This window comes from Bufo gargarizans, chromosome 3, assembly GCF_014858855.1.
Source record: "Bufo gargarizans isolate SCDJY-AF-19 chromosome 3, ASM1485885v1, whole genome shotgun sequence".
In the NCBI taxonomy this organism is placed as follows: domain Eukaryota; kingdom Metazoa; phylum Chordata; class Amphibia; order Anura; family Bufonidae; genus Bufo; species Bufo gargarizans.
The window spans coordinates 20,542,521-20,563,259 of NC_058082.1; positions in this window are offsets into that span (position 1 = coordinate 20,542,521).

A 20,739-nucleotide genomic window follows, 5' to 3' on the forward strand; every position below is an offset into this window, starting at 1 on the left:
GGAATATTCGGACAAGAAACTTGTAAGTATGTTGCAGGATCAGTATACATAGGGTCAGCAGGACACCACTGTACAGCCTAAGCAGTGTTTGCCACATGCATATGTGAGTAAAGACTGCAGTTCCCATCTTGCACTGCTGTTCGCCTTCCCACGTTTTTCCCGTTTCCGCCCTCTTCTGCGTGTCTTATTGTGCTCCCTTACCCCTGCGCCTCTCAGGTTGGTTCCCAGTTACAGCTTCTATAACTCCTAGTGCTGAAAATGAGCACGCTCAACCACAATCAGAACTACAGGTCATAACCCTAAGGTCCATTTACACGAGACGACTAAGCAGACAGTTATAGGGAATAGGGATGAGCGAACCCGAACTGTATAGTTCGGGTTCGTACCGAATTTTGGGGTGTCCGTGACACGGACCCGAACCCGGACATTTTCGTAAAAGCAAGTAAAAGCAAGCAATCAGCAAGCGTCATACTACTTGCCCCAAGAGGCCATCACAGCCATGCCTACTATTGGCCTCTATTTAAGCTGGAGTCACATAGCGTCGCACGTCACTCTGCTCTGATTAGCGTAGGGAGAGGTTGCAGCTGCGACAGTAGGGCGAGATTAGGCAGATTAACTCCTCCAAAAGACTCCATCCAGTGATCGATCTGCAGCTGTGGATCATTGAGCTGCTGATACTCAATTGCTCACTGTTTTTAGGCTGCCCAGACCGTTTGTCAGTCACTTTTTTCTGGGGTGATCGGCGGCCATTTTGTGTCTTGTGGTGCGCCAGCACAAGCTGCGACCAAGTGCATTTAACCCTCAATGGTGTGGTTGCTTTTTGGCTAAAGCCTACATCAGGGTGAAGCTGTCACACCAAGTGCATTTAACCAGCAATAGTCTGTTTATTTTTTGGCCATATACTACATCAGGGGCAAGCTGCGCCTGTCACCAAGTGCATTTAACCCTCAATGGTGCGTTTGTTTTTTGGCTAAAGCCTACATCAGGGTGAAGCTGTCACACCAAGTGCATTTAACCAGCAATAGTCTGTTTATTTTTTGGCCATATACTACATCAGGGGCAAGCTGCGCCCGTCACCAAGTGCATTTAACCCTCAGTAGTGTGGTTGGTCAAGCTATCACACCAAGTGCATTTAACCAGCAATAGTCTGTTCATTTTTTGGCCATATACTAAATCAGGGGCAAGCTGCGCCTGTCACCAAGTGCATTTAACCCTCAATGGTGTGGTTGTTTTTTGGCTAAAGCCTACATCAGGGTGAAGCTGTCACACCAAGTGAATTTAACCAGCAATAGTCTGTTTATTTTTTGGCCATATACTACATCAGGGGCAAGCTGCGCCTGTCACCAAGTGCATTTAACCCTCAGTAGTGTGGTTGGTCAAGCTGTCACACCAAGTGCATTTAACCAGCAATAGTCTGTTTATTTTTTGGCCATATACTACATCAGGGGCAAGCTGCGCCTGTCACCAAGTGCATTTAACCCTCAGTAGTGTGGTTGGTCAAGCTGTCACACCAAGTGCATTTAACCATCAATAGTGTGGTTATTTTTTGGCCATATCCCAGTCTAATTCTGTCAGTAAACGTATACCTGTCACCCAGCGCCTAAATACTAGGCCTCAAGTTTATATCCAGCTAAATCTGTCGTTACCGCTGTACTGTTGTGGCTGGGCAAGTTATTTAGTGTCCGTCAAAGCACAGTTTTTGTTCTGGGTTGAAATACAATTCCCAATTTAGCAATTTCCTAATTTAGTGGTTTCTGCTATATCAGAGCTATTTGAAATCTATCCCTAAAAGGGTATATAATATTCAAGGTGCACATAGGGTCATTCAGAATAACTTCACACACACGCTACTGTGCATTTCCAAGTCTAATTCTGTCACTAAATCCATACCGGTCACCCAGCGCCTAAATACTAGGCCTCAAATTTATATCCAGCTAAATCTGTCGTTACTGCTGTACTGTTGTGGCTGGGCAAGTTATTTAGTGTCCGTCAAAGCACATTTTTTGTTCTGGGTTGAAATACAATTCCCAATTTAGCAATTTCCTAATTTAGTGGTTTCTGCTGTATCAGAGCTATTTGAAATCTATCCCTAAAAGGGTATATAATATTCAAGGTGCACATAGGGTCATTCTGAATAACTTCACACACACGCTACTGTGCATTTCCAAGTCTAATTCTGTCAGTAAACCCATACCTGTCACCCAGCGCCTAAATACTAGGCCTCAAATTTATATTCAGCTGAATTTGAATACAATACATTGGGCCAAATAATATTTTTGTTGTTGTGGTGAACGATAACAATGAGGAAAACATCTAGTAAGGGACGTGGACGTGGACATGGTCGTGGTGGTGTTAGTGGACCCTCTGGTGCTGGGAGAGGACGTGGCCGTTCTGCCACATCCACACATCCTAGTGTACCAACTACCTCAGGTCCCAGTAGCCGCCAGAATTTACAGCGATATATGGTGGGGCCCAATGCCGTTCTAAGGATGGTAAGGCCTGAGCAGGTACAGGCATTAGTCAATTGGGTGGCCGACAGTGGATCCAGCACATTCACATTATCTCCCACCCAGTCTTCTGCAGAAAGCGCACAGATGGCGCCTGAAAACCAACCCCATCAGTCTGTCACATCACCCCCATGCATACCAGGGAAACTGTCTCAGCCTCAAGTTATGCAGCAGTCTCTTATGCTGTTTGAAGACTCTGCTGGCAGGGTTTCCCAAGGGCATCCACCTAGCCCTTCCCCAGCGGTGGAAGACATAGAATGCACTGACGCACAACCACTTATGTTTCCTGATGATGAGGACATGGGAATACCACCTCAGCATGTCTCTGATGATGACGAAACACAGGTGCCAACTGCTGCGTCTTTCTGCAGTGTGCAGACTGAACAGGAGGCCAGGGATCAAGACTGGGTGGAAGACGATGCAGGGGACGATGAGGTCCTAGACCCCACATGGAATGAAGGTCGTGCCACTGACTTTACAGTTCGGAGGAAGAGGCAGTGGTGAGACCGAGCCAACAGCGTAGCAAAAGAGGGAGCAGTGGGCAAAAGCAGAACACCCGCCGCCAAGAGACTCCGCCTGCTACTGACCGCCGCCATCTTGGACCGAGCACCCCAAAGGCAGCTTCAAGGAGTTCCCTGGCATGGCACTTCTTCAAACAATGTGCTGACGACAAGACCCGAGTGGTTTGCACGCTGTGCCATCAGAGCCTGAAGCGAGGCATTAACGTTCTGAACCTTAGCACAACCTGCATGACCAGGCACCTGCATGCAAAGCATGAACTGCAGTGGAGTAAACACCTTAAAAACAAGGAAGTCGCTCAGGCTCCCCCTGCTACCTCTTCTGCTGCTGCCGCCTCGGCCTCTTCTGCAGCTGCCGCCTCGGCCTCTTCTGCTGCTGCCGCCTCGGCCTCTTCCTCCGCCTCTGGAGGAACGTTGGCACCTGCCGCCCAGCAAACAGGGGATGTACCACCAACACCACCTCCGTCACCAAGCGTCTCAACCATGTCACACGGCAGCGTTCAGCTCTCCATCTCACAATCTCGTGAAAGAATTTGAAAGAAAGCGTAAATTCCCACCTAGCCACCCTCGATCCCTGGCCCTGCATTTCTAAACTACTGGCCTATGAAATGCTGTCATTTAGGCTGGTGGACACAGACAGCTTCAAACAGCTCATGTCGCTTGCTGTCCCACAGTATGTTGTTCCCAGCCGCCACTACTTCTCCAAGAGAGCCGTGCCTTCCCTGCACAACCAAGTATCCGATAAAATCAAGTGTGCACTGCGCAACGCCATCTGTAGCAAGGTCCACCTAACCACAGATACGTGGACCAGTAAGCACGGCCAGGGACGCTATATCTCCCTAACTGCACACTGGGTAAATGTAGTGGCAGCTGGGCCCCAGGCGGAGAGCTGTTCGGCGCACGTCCTTCCGCCGCCAAGGATCGCAGGGCAACATTCTTTGCCTCCTGTTGCCACCTCCTCCTTTTCGGCTTCCTCCTCCTTTTCTTCCACCTGCTCATCCAGTCAGCCACACACCTTCACCACCAACTTCAGCACAGCCCGGGGTAAACGTCAGCAGGCCATTCTGAAACTCATATGTTTGGGGGACAGGCCCCACACCGCACAGGAGTTGTGGCGGGGTATAGAACAACAGACCGACGAGTGGTTGCTGCCGGTGAGCCTCAAGCCCGGCCTGGTGGTGTGCGATAATGGGCGAAATCTCGTTGCAGCTCTGGGACTAGCCGGTTTGACGCACATCCCTTGCCTGGCGCATGTGCTGAATTTGGTGGTGCAGAAGTTCATTCACAACTACCCCGACATGTCAGAGCTGCTGCATAAAGTGTGGGCTGTCTGTTCGCGCTTCCGGCGTTCACATCCTGCCGCTGCTCGCCTGTCTGCGCTACAGCGTAACTTCGGCCTTCCCGCTCACCGCATCATATGCGACGTGCCCACCAGGTGGAACTCCACCTTGCACATGCTGGACAGACTGTGCGAGCAGCAGCAGGCCATAGTGGAGTTTCAGCTGCAGCACGCACGGGTCAGTCGCACTGTGGAACAGCACCACTTCACCACCAATGACTGGGCCTCCATGCGAGACCTGTGTGCCCTGTTGCGCTGTTTCGAGTACTCCACCAACATGGCCAGTGGCGATGACGCCGTTATCAGCGTTACAATACCACTTCTATGTCTCCTTGAGAAAACACTTAGGGCGATGATGGAAGAGGAGGTGGCCCAGGAGGAGGAGGAGGAGGAGGAGGAGGAGGAAGAGGGGTCATTTTTAGCACTTTCAGGCCAGTCTCTTTGAAGTGACTCAGAGGGAGGTTTTTTGCAACAGCAGAGGCCAGGTACAAATGTGGCCAGCTAGGGCCCACTACTGGAGGACGAGGAGGACGAGGATGAGGAGGAGGTGGAGGAGGATGAGGATGAAGCATGGTCACAGCGGGGTGGCACCCAACGCAGCTCGGGCCCATCACTGGTGCGTGGCTGGGGGGAAAGGCAGGACGATGACGATACGCCTCCCACAGAGGACAGCTTGTCCTTACCCCTGGGCAGCCTGGCACACATGAGCGACTACATGCTGCAGTGCCTGCGCAACGACAGCAGAGTTGCCCACATTTTAACGTGTGCGGACTACTGGGTTGCCACCCTGCTGGATCCACGCTACAAAGACAATGTGCCCACCTTACTTCCTGCACTGGAGCGTGATAGGAAGATGCGCGAGTACAAGCGCACGTTGGTAGACGCGCTACTTAGAGCATTCCCAAATGTCACAGGGGAACAAGTGGAAGCCCAAGGCCAAGGCAGAGGAGAAGCAAGAGGTCGCCAAGGCAGCTGTGTCACGGCCAGCTCCTCTGAGGGCAGGGTTAGCATGGCAGAGATGTGGAAAAGTTTTGTCAACACGCCACAGCTAACTGCACCACCACCTGATACGCAACGTGTTAGCAGGAGGCAACATTTCACTAACATGGTGGAACAGTACGTGTGCACACCCCTCCACGTACTGACTGATGGTTCGGCCCCATTCAACTTCTGGGTCTCTAAATTGTCCACGTGGCCAGAGCTAGCCTTTTATGCCTTGGAGGTGCTGGCCTGCCCGGCGGCCAGCGTTTTGTCTGAACGTGTATTCAGCACGGCAGGGGGCGTCATTACAGACAAACGCAGCCGCCTGTCTACAGCCAATGTGGACAAGCTGACGTTCATAAAAATGAACCAGGCATGGATCCCGCAGGACCTGTCCGTCCCTTGTCCAGATTAGACATTAACTACCTCCCCTTAACCATATATTATTGTACTCCAGGGCACTTCCTCATTCAATCCTATTTTTATTTTCATTTTACCATTATATTGCGAGGCTACCCAAAGTTGAATGAACCTCTCCTCTGTCTGGGTGCCGGGGCCTAAATATATGCCAATGGACTTTTCCAATGTTGGGTGACGTGAAGCCTGATTCTCTGCTATGACATGAAGACTGATTCTCTGTTACGGGACCTCTCTCCTCTGCCTGGGTGCTGGGCCTAAATATCTGACAATGGACTGTTGCAGTGGTGGCTGACGTGAAGCCTGATTCTCTGCTATGACATGCAGACTGATTCTCTGCTGACATGAAGCCAGATCCTCTGTTACGGGACCTCTCTCCTCTGCCTGGGTGCTGGTCCTAAATATCTGACAATGGACTGTTGCATTGGTGGCTGACGTGAAGCCTGATTCTCTGCTATGATATGAAGACTGATTCTCTGCTGACATGAAGCCAGATTGTCTGTTACGGGACCTCTCTCCTCTGCCTGGGTGATGGGCCTAAATATCTGACAATGGACTGTTGCATTGGTGGCTGACGTGAAGCCTGATTCTCTGCTATGATATGAAGACTGATTCTCTGCTGACATGAAGCCAGATTGTCTGTTACGGGACCTCTCTCCTCTGCCTGGGTGCTGGGCCTAAATATCTGACAATGGACTGTTGCATTGGTGGCTGACGTGAAGCCTGATTCTCTGCTATGATATGAAGACTGATTCTCTGCTGACATGAAGCCAGATCCTCTGTTACGGGACCTCTCTCCTCTGCCTGGGTGCTGGGCCTAAATATATGCCAATGGACTGTTACAGTGGTGGGTGACGTGAAGCCTGATTCTCTGCTATGATATGAAGACTGATTCTCTGCTGACATGAAGACAGATTGTCTGTTACGGGACCTCTCTCCTCTGCCTGGGTGCTTGGCCTAAATTTATGAAAATGGACTGTTGCAGTGGTGGCTGACGTGAAGCCTGATTCTCTGCTATGACATGCAGACTGATTCTCTGCTGACATGAAGACAGATTCTCTGTTACGGGACCTCTCTCCTCTGCCTGGGTGCCGGGGCCTAAATATCTGAGAATGGACTGTTCCAGTGGTGGGTGACGTGAAGCCAGATTCTCTGCTATGGGACCTCTCTCCAATTGATTTTGGTTAATTTTTATTTATTTAATTTTTATTTTAATTAATTTCCCTATCCACATTTGTTTGCAGGGGATTTACCTACATGTTGCTGCCTTTTGCAGCCCTCTAGCCCTTTCCTGGGCTGTTTTACAGCCTTTTTAGTGCCGAAAAGTTCGGGTCCCCATTGACTTCAATGGGGTTCGGGTTCGGGACGAAGTTCGGATCGGGTTCGGATCCCGAACCCGAACATTTTCGGGAAGTTCGGCCGAACTTCTCGAACCCGAACATCCAGGTGTCCGCTCAACTCTAATAGTGAACAAATCATTTGTTCCCTATAATTTTGTGGATACACAACAAAGAAGTAGGGACCATAGGATCTATGGCTCAGGCAGTGGTGGAATAGGAGCGATGGAGGATCAGTGAAATGAGTATCGGTTCTCTATAAGGTTGGGTGAATCGATTTGTAAGAATATCAGGCCCTATCAATCCAGCAGTAAGGGGAATGTCCTCAGCTTCGGAGAGGGGCAGGACCCTGCTTGATGATAAAAATTGATCCTTATGAAATTTCCTTTTAAAGGGGATGTCCCACAAAAATATTTTACAGTTTTCAAACCAGCACCTGGATCTGAATACTTTTATAATTGCATGTAATTAAAAATTTTGTATAGCCACTAAGTTACTCAATAAAAATGGAATATAGCTACTGAGTCATTCAATGAAATGTATCTGTATAGCGCCACCTGCTGTTTGTTTTTTTTCTTATTTCTTTGTCCTGCTCAGTGAGATGGCCGCACATGCTGAGTTTTATCCTTCAACTGTCTCCTGAGCTGTGATAGGGAGAGCTGAGACACGCCTCCTGAGCTGTGATAGGGAGAGCTGAGACACGCTTCCTGAGCTGTGATAGGAAGAACATTGACACGCCTCCTGAGCTGCAGCAGAGAAGACCCTCCCACTGAGCTTTCAGCTTGATATAAATCTAGCAGAGCAATGAATGTGGAGATCTCTGGATCCATGTGAGGTACAGGGCTGCTTCTTGCTCTGTTAGAAAGAGATTGTAATCTAGTGTATGATGTCTGATTTAATTTTTTTACATTAATCATGGGATAACCTCTTTAACCCACTCTGAGTCTGATGCATTTTTTTTTTGCAACCCTTTTATACACTGCTTTTTTTTTTGTACTTCATCCTTCCAATGGAAGTCAAGTTTTATACAATGAATACCTCTTTCTAGGCTTTCCCAGTAACAGAGGAAACATCAAGTCATCTCCCTAAAGCTCAGAATACATATTTCTCATAGTAAGGGCTTGTTCACACGAACGTGGCATATTTTACGGTCCGCAAATTGCAGATTCGCAAAACACGGATGTCGCCCGCGTGCCTTCCGCAATTTGCGGAACGGACGGCCCTTTATAGAAATGCCTATTCTTGTCCACAAAATGATAATGATAATTTTTGTGAGGCCACGGAACGGAGTAACGGATGCGGACAGCACACGGAGTGTGAATGGGTCCGAACCCGAGCCGCATTGTTGCGGAACCAAACCACGGTCGTGTGAATGAGCCCTAAGTGATATATTTTACACCAAGGCAATGAAGGTAAATTCATCAATTAGTCTCTGTCACATCTGATCTTTATTTGGATTTGGGCCCTCAGGGGACCTTCTGCTCACCGCTACCTATTTATTATGCATTAGAAGAATAAATCAAGCAATGCTAATCCTTGTCCAGCAATTCTCAGCTCCCAGACCATAAAATTAATTTATGTGGAATTCGGACACCATATGTTCTTAGCTAAAAAAAAAAAAAAAAAGGACAGTCCCCAAATACTGCACCTTCTCATTCACCACTTTTTTTTTTTTCTGTGCCATTATCCCGGTTGTCCCCCACCTTCTGTCCTGGCGTATTTGTCTCTTCCCATGCTGTACGCCTGTCTTGCACTCTTGTTAATGATTTACTGGGCCACTCTGCGGGGCAATGCTGAATCCTGCAGTATTATTAGTAACCAACAAGTGTTCATCATCCACAAATTACCATTATTACATTCTCGTTATAGCATAACTGTGCTGTCCTTATAGAGATAGTACCTTTAAAGGCTATGGATACCTTTGGGGGCAGTTTTTTATTTATTTATTATTGCATTGAACTAATTTTGAGCTAAAATAATTTTTTCAAATGGTCTTTATTTAACATTTTTAGCCCCTTTCCCTGTACAGCCCTTAGATTCTCTAGCACCCGACTCTGTGTTTATACTGTTTCCTGTCAGACAGCTGAGCTGACGGCTCCTTATCTCTGATCTCCTGACCTCATGAATGCTCATTATAGCTCAATTATCTTACTGATAAATAAATATGGCTTAAATAAGTGTTAATGAGTTGTTAGTAGTTCAGAGATAAGAGGTATACATAGAAATTGATCAAATTAATATCGTGGCTCACCCGTATCTATCAATATGGTAAAGGTGCACTGTTTTTAAGATGAATCACCTATTCATCAATTGTAGAGCAAGTAAAAATATATAAATAAAAACAGGCACTCACCAATTGGTATGTCTATAGTAACTATTTTATATTCATTAAAACACATAAAATATATGACTAAAAATACAATATAATATACTGAGGTTCGGGATCCACTTACATAGATAAATTCATAAATGGATAAACAATATATACAAATCAGATTATGCCAAAAGTTAGTAATATACTCTAGTATAATAGTGTCCTGTGACTGAAAAATAAGATTTGATATAAGTGTTCTGTGAAAAAATAAGTGCAGTTCTCCTGTAAAGAAAGTCCTTCTCCAAAGAAAAAGATTTTTGGTGATAAAGATTTGTATAGAAACCTTGCAATAAATTTGTATCTTCTTATAGCTATTTTGCATATAACGTGTATCCAATGCTGTTTGTTATAAAGAGAAAGAGTCTTTCCATTTGTAGCAGCATATGAAATCCACACTTGCAGTAGCACAAGGTAACTCAAAGTCGGGTTTGGTTTTTGGGGCGTCCCCCTCTTCCTTAACCCTCTTACCTTGTCTTCAAAGTGTAGCTGCCCTGAAAGTTTTGCCGTTCCTGCGCTCGCTAAGTACTCTAGGATCCCAGAGAATTCTAAGAGACCCCAGTTAGGTTAAAGAAATGTGGAGAATGGAATGAATCTCTTTCCTTAAGAAATAATGTATATGGTACAACTAAAAAAGATAAGGGGAAGTAAAATTTACAAAAAACGCACCCAAAACGCATGAAAAACGCATATGCGTTTTTTTGAGTGGGATGCGTTTTTTATTGCGTCTTTAATATACAGACACAGAGAGTAATTTGAAAATAATCACATATAAGTAAAATGAAGAGTTTTTCCAGTCTGATGATATTTTATTAATTTTATTAATTTTATCAATTTTATTTAACTTATGTTTTAAATTATATTAAATAAATTTTGTATGTATAAGTTGTATAGTCTATAGAACTAAACCGAGGTTATAATAGGTAAAAATTGAAAGAGGACAAGTCCATGCCGGGTTTTTGGTGGGATCTGTGGAAATAGAGTATTTAAAGAAGGGGGTAGTAACATTCGTATCATAGCCACTGAGGAAGAGGGAGACCCCTCGAAACGCGTCTGGCTGGTCCTTGAGAACGACGAACTACCCACCTAAAAACCTGAGCCGAATCTAAGGGACTTTTAGTCATTAGAGAATTTATGCGCTGGTCTGGATACGGCTGAAACAGAAATCAGTCGAAGTTATCGCGAGATTTCGCGATTCTAGCTGAGTGTTTTCCGGGAAGGCGAGACGTAATTACACCACGTGGAACGCTGAAGACCAGAGAACACGAAACAGCAAACAGTGATTACCGGACTTAGCGAGCGCAGGAACGGCAAAACTTTCAGGGCAGCTACACTTTGAAGACAAGGTAAGAGGGTTAAGGAAGAGGGGGACGCCCCAAAAACCAAACCCGACTTTGAGTTACCTTGTGCTACTGCAAGTGTGGATTTCATATGCTGCTACAAATGGAAAGACTCTTTCTCTTTATAACAAACAGCATTGGATACACGTTATATGCAAAATAGCTATAAGAAGATACAAATTTATTGCAAGGTTTCTATACAAATCTTTATCACCAAAAATCTTTTTCTTTGGAGAAGGACTTTCTTTACAGGAGAACTGCACTTATTTTTTCACAGAACACTTATATCAAATCTTATTTTTCAGTCACAGGACACTATTATACTAGAGTATATTACTAACTTTTGGCATAATCTGATTTGTATATATTGTTTATCCATTTATGAATTTATCTATGTAAGTGGATCCCGAACCTCAGTATATTATATTGTATTTTTAGTCATATATTTTATGTGTTTTAATGAATATAAAATAGTTACTATAGACATACCAATTGGTGAGTGCCTGTTTTTATTTATATATTTTTAAGAGGTATACATAGGTGGCAGATGAGGGCCCAGACTGAAAGTGAAGGAAAGATGCTCACAGCTAGGCAAACAATTAACCCTGCTGAAAACTTCAGAAATTTTTTGATAAAGACCAATTGAAAAAGTAATTTTTTAGCTCAAAATCAGTGAAATGCAATCATAAAAAAAAAAAAAATTGACCTGGGCCTGTTCCCTAGGTTTATGTTACAGACACATTGCACGTTCATGGCCTGCAGAAGGTAGTGGCACAGAGTGGTTCCCAGCAAGGTGATTGGTGCACCCTCACAAGAGGGTAGGCTGTGGCAGCGGGTGTCTTCTCAGAGACCCACCACAGTGTGATAGGGCAGATGTCATAGCCCCAGTCTCACACTCCCAACTAAATGATATCTCAGCGTATTGATATATTGGTAGGGGTTCCTGCAAACACAAAAACGGAGGGGCTGCAGTGCTAGTAAACTGCAGCCGCCCCTTCAGAGATTTTCCTGCCACTCTCGCCTGAACGCTGTGTATGCGCTGGACTCTGTCGCATTCACTTGAATGTTACAAACAGACCTCTGATCCTTTGCTCGAGTGATTGTTAGAATTTACCATAAACACCTGTAGTCGGATCACCCCTTTAATTACTGTATGTGTATTGAGTTTATAGAAGCAATACAGATGTTAGGAACCTTATGAAGATCCATAAAAGCTGTGAATAAATGGCTGTTGAAAGTGATGTGCTGACTGAGCAGTGGTGTAATGGATGGATGGATGTTTGTCGCTGCACAGTTTACCATCCCCCACACTGGATCTCTCGTAGATACTATTTTTATGCAAGAGCTGAAAGTGACGGCTGCCCCAGATGTCAGCGCCGGGTACCTGTGGGAGCGTCCAGCCTGCCTGCTGCATTTCCCTTCTGTCATAGTAATCCACTGTCCTAGAGCTTGTCTTGCTCCTAAGGACATATACTGGGATGAATGGGCTTGTATTCTCTAGGATACGCCGGCAGTGGTTACATGGTGGCAGCAGCAGGAGTCTGGTGGTCAGTCATCAAATATATGGGTGTACAGAGTGCCTAAAGCTCATATTGTCCCCTTTCCATCTACCGTAGGGGTCCACAGGTTGGGGGAAGCATAACATCATCTGTATTATGAATAAGGATCACGTAATGTACGAAAACTCTCCCTCCTGTGCCCAGCAGAAAGGCACACCATGGGGTGCAAAATAGAGGGTGGGGAGGCAGGAGGGAGCCCAGGAGGAGCCTTCCGCCCTACGAGCGCTAAATAATTCTGATGGGGACCCTGGGTCTGCCTAATGAAGTCCAAGTAGGTGACCCCAATGTCTCACAAGGATAACCTCTTTTTCAAGCAGGGACCCCCCCCCCCCCCCCCCCATAATGCCCTAAGGCTATGTTCCTATTGTGCATTGTCATAGGCGTTTTGGCATGTATTACAGACATTGGAATCAAACTGAGAAATCATATAGCATTACCCTAACAGACATTTGTCTTGGGATATATAACACATTCCAGTGAAGGTAATTGGGCCAAGATTAACACTTTAACTCCCATAGGTGGCGCTGCTGCTCCTATTCAATACACTCATAGAAGACATCTTCTCTCCATAGCAGTGTCTGACAGCCTAGTGCCGGACATTCTGCCGCCCAGTTCACTCGGGCAGCTGGGTTAAACTTGTGTGTTAAATATATACATTAGTGCAGGGAGTCTGTCACCGGGAAATTCAATGATAAACCAGGCACAATGTCCTGTAGGGCTAGCTCAGCTAGGTGTAATGATACCTTTCCCTTAGCGATCTTTAATCTATATGCAAATAAGCAGTTAAGTGCACCGAGGGTGGTCCCAAACCACTCTGTGCACCTTTGCTTCCCCTACTTCTTCTGCTAGTCCCTCCATTTCTCTTGATTGACCTGACCAGGTTCCTGCATAGTCATCTCGCCCAGCCCTGTCCATTTCTAAGCAATCATAGTCTATCTATTGGGCTGTGGCAAGAAGTCACTCTATCTATCTATCTATCTATCTATCTATCTATCTATGTCTATGTCTCTTGCTATTATCTATCTCATATCTATCTATCTATCTATCTCATATCTATCTATCTATCTATCTATCTATCTATCTATCTCATATCTATCTATCTATCTATCTATCTATCATGCATTTGGAAAGACTTCATACCCCTTTACTTTTTTCACATTTTGTTGCTAAAATAAAAAAATTAAACTTTTCCCCCATATTTCATAATGAGAAAGTGAAAACTGAATGTTCAAAATCTTTACTCATTTATTGACAAGGAAAAAATTAATATCTTGCATTGACATAAGTATTCAGACCCTTTGCTCAGGACTTGGATGAAGCCCCTTTGGCAGTGATTACAGCCTCCAGTCTTCTTGGGGATGATGCCACATGGTATGCACACCTGGATTTGGGGATTTTCTGCCATTTGGGGATTTTATGCAGTTCCTCTCATGCTTTGTCAAGGTGGATAGGAACCATCAGTGGACAATTATTTTCAGGTCTCTCCAGAGATGATCGGTTGGGCTCTGACTGGGCCACTCAAGGACATTCACAGAGTTGTCCCTAAGCCACCCCTGTGTGCTTAGGGTCATTGTCTTGTTGGAAGGTGAACCTTCGGCCCAGTCTGAGTCCCATAGCACTCTGGATCAGGTTTTCGTCAATATATCTCTGTACTTTGCTCCATTCGGCTTTCCCTCAACTCTGACCAGTCTTCCTGTCCCAGCCAGTGAAAACCACCTCCACAACATGATGCTGCCACCACCATGCGTCACTGTAGGGATGGCATTGGGTAGGTGATGAGCAGGTGCAGGGCCGCAGATAATTTTTTTTCCTGGGGGGGGGGGGGGGGGTTCAGCTTTCTCAAATTATAAGAGTCATCATCCACATCCATAGATATCTCCCCCCCCCCCCATAATAGTGTCCCTGACAGTGTCCCTATTGTAAGACAGACCCGCCGTTCCTTATGTAAGTGACTAAGTGAGCTACTTGTGCAAAGTATATGTACTACTACTTTCTAATAATCTATCACTAACTTACTAGGACTGTCAGGACTCCAGATAGTATTCACAATTACATCAGTTTTTCTTTTTCACAGACAGTGCACAAAAGACATCACATCACCTGGTGATATATACAAGATATATATCCATTCACTGCCTGGGCATGGGCAGTTGGGCTGCTTGGGCACTGGGCGAGTGGACGGGCAGGCAGGCTGGCTCCCGCTCTTTAAAGAGATTCTGTCATCAGATTTTACCCCTATAACCTAAAGATATCCTCATGTCCGGACTAAGAAGAAGAATCCTAAGCTGGCCTTATTAAACCTCACTGAGGCTCTATTTGTCCAAAAAACAGGTTTTTATAACCTGCCAATCACTTACTTAAGGTGCCCAAGGGGAGGTCCGTTAATACAGGGTGCCCGTCCGCACCCCTTGCCGTCCGGTGCCCAGCGCCGCCTTCCGTCTTCATCGCCGACTTCCCTGTCTTCAGTGCCGCCTTCTACAGCTCAGCACCGCCTCCGCAATCCTCCCCGTCCCTCTGCCAGATCCCGCGCCTGCGCACTAAGCTCAGCCAATCTGCAGGTCATATTAGGGTTGAGCGAAGTGCGCATTACGCCGGCGCATGCGCACTTCGCTCAATGAAGCCGCTGCCAGGAGTCCGCACGGGCGCATCAGGCCGAGCCTAGTGCGCAGGCGCGGGATCTGGCAAAGGGATGGGAGGATTGCAGAGGCGGCGCTGAGCTGACGAAGGCGGCGATGAAGACGGAAGGCAGCGCTGGTCACCGGACGGCGAGGGGTGCGGACGGGCACCCTGTATTAATGGACCTCCCCTTGGGCACCTTAAGTAAGTGATTGGCAGGTTATAAAAACCTGTTTTTTGTACAAATAGAGCCTCAGTGAGGCTTAATAAGGCCAGCTTAGGATTCTTCTTATTAGTCCGGACATGAGGATATCTTTAGGTTATAGGGATAAAATCTGATGACAGAATCCCTTTAAACACTAAAACTAGGCGGCCAGCGGCAGCGTAACGTGACGTCACTCACTACGTCACGCTGCAGGCGCATGCTCCTCCTACTTTATTAATGAAGGCGGAGCAGGCGCGTGACGTCGGAGTGAGTGACGTTACGCGGCCTGCCGCTGGGAGACGGAGTCACGGAGGCGGAGCACAGGAGCAGTGGGGGTGGACTGAATACACTGTCTACAGTATGTGTCTTTGTGTCATAGGTACCATCTGTGCGGTTGCCGGTCGGACACTAGTGCGGGGCTGGCATGCGGCAGTGCAGGAGGCGGAGCACAGGGGTGTGATTAGGGTGTGCCCAGGCACACCTGGCACACCCCGTGCGCATGCCTATGCTGCCCGCCCTGCAGCCTCCATCACCTCTCTGTGTGTCACACTGCCCGTGCAGCTATTGCAGGCATCGGCACGCCCGGGCCATTCTCTGGCAGGTAAGGAGGACAGACACCCTTATCTACGCCCCTGAGCAGGTGTTCTTCAGATGCTTGGAATTGAGGCCAAAAAATTATATCTTGGTTTTATCAGAATCTGGTTTCTCACAGTCTGAGAGACCTTTAGGCTTTCATGTGACCTTTACCCTGGGTTCACACCTGAGCGTTCTGAAAGGAGCGCTCTGTATGCGCGATTGTACCGGCGTTTACAATCGCGCATACAGAGACAAGCGAACGCCCATTGTCGCGCGTTCCTGAAAGTCTATGTACGGGAACGCGCGACAAGACGCCCCAAAGAAGCTCAAGAACTTTTTTGAGCGTAGAGCGTTTTTCAGCGCGTTCAAACGCGCTGTAAAACGCTCAAGTGTGAACCAGGGCCATAGGGAAGCATTGGTTTTCATGTGTTGAGCGTTTTACAGCGCGCTTGAACGCGCTGTAAAACGCTCAGGTGTGAACCCAGTGTTAGGCTTTCTCCCCTCTGCCAATCCCTTCACTGGCACCCCATTGCCCAGCGAATTCACTTCAAAGTACTAACAAGTACATACAAGGCCGTCCACAACCTGTCCTCTCCCTACATCTCTGAGCTACTTTCCCGATACATGCCCACAAGCACTCTCCGATCCTCACAAGACCTCCTTCTCTCCTCTCCTCTTATCACCTCTTCCCACAATCGCCTCCAGGATTTCTCCCGTGCATCCCCCATACTCTGGAACTCGCTGCCCCAACATATCAGACTCTCACCTACAGTGGAATCTGTCAAAAGAAACCTGAAAACCCACCTCTTCTGACAAGCCTACAACCAGTGACCCTGCTGCCTCTATACCGCCATGACCAACTTAACCCGCACCTACTGTGTCCTTCTCCCATACCATGTAGATTGTAAGCCCTCACGGGCAGGGCCCTCTCTCCTTCTGTACCAGTCTGTAACTCGTCTTGTTTATGATTAGTGCATTGTCTATATTATATATGTGCACCGCTTATCATATGTACAGCACTATGGAATGAATGGCGCTTTAATAATAAATAATAATAATGTGTATTTTACTTGAGGAGAGGCTTCTTTCTGGCCTCCACAGATCTAGATCTGGTCCTGAATATAAAGCATATAAACAATACTACATCTCTGACTTCAGTCTGTAGGGTCTTCTGGAACAGATCTTCAAGACTTCTTCAGGATTACCACAGATATCTCCTTTCTAAATGCACTTAAAACAGTTGACAGAAAATTTTCACATAGAAAAATAATGGATGTTGTCGTTACAGGACACAGAAAACCGATCTGATACAATGTGGAAGCCGAGAGACACGCATGTAAGGTCATGTCCCTCTAAACAGGAAATGGCCGATCTCTGTGGGAAAACTCTATGGGGACCTAAGAGCTTATGGCAGGGCAGCCTAAAATAGGTGGAAGCCTGTGCTCGCTTCCCTTGTATAAACAGTAGCATCGGGAGATGATCGGAAATAATCATGGACGCTGCATGCTTCACATCTGTTATCTTAATGCAAAAAAATAAATATTAAATTAAAAATTGTTTTTTGATGCCAGTTTTTATTATGTGAAACTTATAATTGCCTCACAGGAATCTTAATAATATAGATTAATGGAACTAAAGTCTTAGGGTACTTTCACACTTGCGGCAGGACGGATCCGGCAGGCTGGTCTCCCTGTCGGATCCGTCCTTCCGCTGTTTCGCCGTATTGACTATAATGGGGACGGGGGCGGCGCTCCTGCGCAGAACGGCAGTGCACGGCGAAAGGCCGCCGGACTAAAAGTCCTGCATGTCCAACTTTTTAGTCCGACGGTCTCTGACCGCGAACTGCCGTACTGCGCCGGAGCGTCCAACTAGTATCCTGGAAACCTAAGGTCCTGAACCCACACTGATATGTTATGAAGGCCCTGTAAAGCCGACGGTGAGATCCAATATGGGAGCATTATAGGATAAATAGATGCCACTCACCCCACGCATAATGAGAACCAGGATTGTACATACAGAAACAGTAGAAATATTAGCCCATAAACCAGCAACGCAGGAACCAGTCTATAGTAGATATCCTATATACAGTGTGTTGCTACTATGGCAATGGTTGTATCCCTAGCTGGACTATGTACTGAGTGAAGGGTGAAACAAACCACAAATAATTATAAACCCCCTTCCATACTGATGGAGCTGCACCAAATCCATAGGTGGAGGTGTATTGAGTGTGTCTCAGAGGGATTAGAGCAACTAAAGGCTAAATGATGTCACTAGGACCAGACAATCCAGCCTCATGTCCAAAGCCATATAATAATAGGTGTCCCTCCGCACAATGCCCAATGGTTTCCACCATCAGGATGTGCTGGGGAAACACACATTTATCTGTAATCAGACATGGAATACTGGGGCCAACAAATCACCAACCTCGGTCAAGGGGAGGTGAAGTATATTGCCCCCTGCCTAGTCTGGGCCCTACTACAAATGAAGAGGACCGCTACTCTGCTTATTCCCGCTTTGTCCTGTAGATGGCTTGGATAAAGGACCCCCGTGACATCACCCCTCACACTCGATCCATATGAAATGTGCAGCTCCTCAGGGAGAGAGGATCAAAAAATGGCAAAATATGCCTACTGTCAGTACAACATCAAACTCAGAACATTATATGGCTTTGGACATGAGGCTGGACATGGTCCATATGTTTTGAAGTTCACTTGTAAACCACATGTAGCTTGAGAAAGACCTGTGTGTCGAAACGTTGCTGTATTTTTCGGTGTGATTAAACACTAAATTTGGATTGAAGTTCGAGAGTGCCGTGACTTTTCTAAAGCTTTTTCTATAAAAATTTCCCAGCACTCCCAAAATTGTTAAGCAGTATCCCAGTAAGAGGACTGAAACGTTGCATTGGTGATTAAAGAATCCTACTTTTGACTCACAATTTTGGGAGTGCCGTGGAATTTTTATGGTTATTTTGGATGTTGGATCGCCTCCACAGCCGCCGGCACACTACTACAGGCTCTATCGTAGGGATGGGCTGCACCTCAATGGGGAAGGGGCAGCTGTGTTGGGGAGAAAGATGGCTGGAAGGTTGGAGGAGTGTTTAAACTAGGGACTGGGGGGGAGGGTAATTACGCTATAGGAGGGGAAGAAAGTGCAGATAGTGACCGGGGGCAAGGTAATGTGACTGGGGGAGAAATGGAAGGAGGGACTAGAACAGTTCAGAAGGAAGGGGGGAGGGTAAAAAATATACATAAACCTCTTGATTGTATGTATACTAATGCCAGAAGCCTGACTAATAAAACTGGTGAACTGGAATTAGTGATGTGTGAGGAGGACTATGTGTGAGGAGGAAACATGGCTGGATGATAGCTATGACTGGGCAGTTAATGTACAGGGTTACAGTCTGTTTAGAAAGAATCGTCAAAACCGGAGAGGGGGAGGGGTCTGCCTTTATGTAAAGTCCTGTCTAAAGCTGACAGTCCGAGAAGATAAGGGACATGAACATGTGGAGTCACTGTGGGTAGAAATACATGGAGGCACTGTGTGTAGAAATACATGGAAATACACAGAAGTTCGGGTTTGGGATCGGGGTTGTGTAGATTGTATTATTTTCACTTATAACATGGTTATATGGGAAAATAATAGCATTCTTAATACAAAATGCATAGTACAATAGCGCTGGAGGGGTTAAAAAAATAAAAATAAAATTTAACTCACCTTAATCCACTTGCTCGCGCAGCCGGCATCCCTTCTTTCTTCTTCTTTGCTCTGTACAGGAAAAGGACCTGTGGTGACGTCACTCCGGTCATCACATGGTCCATCACATGATCCATCACCATGGTAAAAGATCATGTGATGGACCATGTGATGACCAGAGTGATGTTACCACAGGTCCTTTTCCTGTACACAGCAAAGAAGAAGACAGAAGAGATGCCGGCTGCGCGAGCAAGTGGATTAAGGTGAGTTAATTTATTTTTATTTTTTTTAACCCCTCCAGCGCTATTGTACTATGCATTCTGTATTTAAGAATGCTATTATTTTTCCTTATAACCATGTTATAATGGAAAATAATAATGATCGGGTCTCCATCCCGATCGTCTCCTAGCAACCGTGCGTGAAAATCGCACCGCATCCGCACTTGCTTGCGGATGCTTGCAATTTTCACTCAGACCCATTCACCTTTATGGGTCCTGCGTTGCGTGATAAACACACAATATAGAGCATGCTGCGATTTTCACGCAACGCATAAGTAATGCGTGAAAGTCACAGCTCATATGCACAGCCCCATAGAAATTAATGGGTCCGGATTCAGTGCGGGTGCAATGCGTTCACCTCCCGCATTGCACCCGCGAGGAAATCTCACCCGTGTGAACTCAGCCTAAAGGCGGCAATAAATGACAAAAAGAAAGCATTTAAATCACTAAAACAGGAGGGAGCGAGGAAGCACTGAAAAACTATAAGGAAAAAAATAGAATATATAAAAATCAAATAATAGCCGCCAAAAAACTAACTAACCCTAAAATGTTCTTCAATTATATAAATGGTAAAAAGTATAAATCTGAAGGTGTCGGCCCTTTACAGAGTAATGAGGGGGGAGTTGCAGAGAGCGACGAGGAGAAAGCAAAGCTATTAAAAAAAAATTCTCCACTGTATTCACTGAGGAAAATAAACTGTCAGATGAAATGCAGAATGTAAAAGTAAATTCCCCATTAAAAGTGACCTGTCTGACCCAGGAAGAAGTACAACAGCGACTTAAAAAGATTAAAATAGACAAATCGCCTGGGCCAGATGGCATAAACCCCCCGTATCCTAAGGGAATTAAGTAATGTCATAGCCAGACCCTTATTTCTGATATTTGCGGACTCTATACTGACAGGGAATGTCCCACAGGATTGGCGCATAGCAAATGTGGTGCCAATATTCAAAAAAGGGTCCAAAAACAGAGCCTGGAAACTATAGGCCGGTAAGTTAAACAT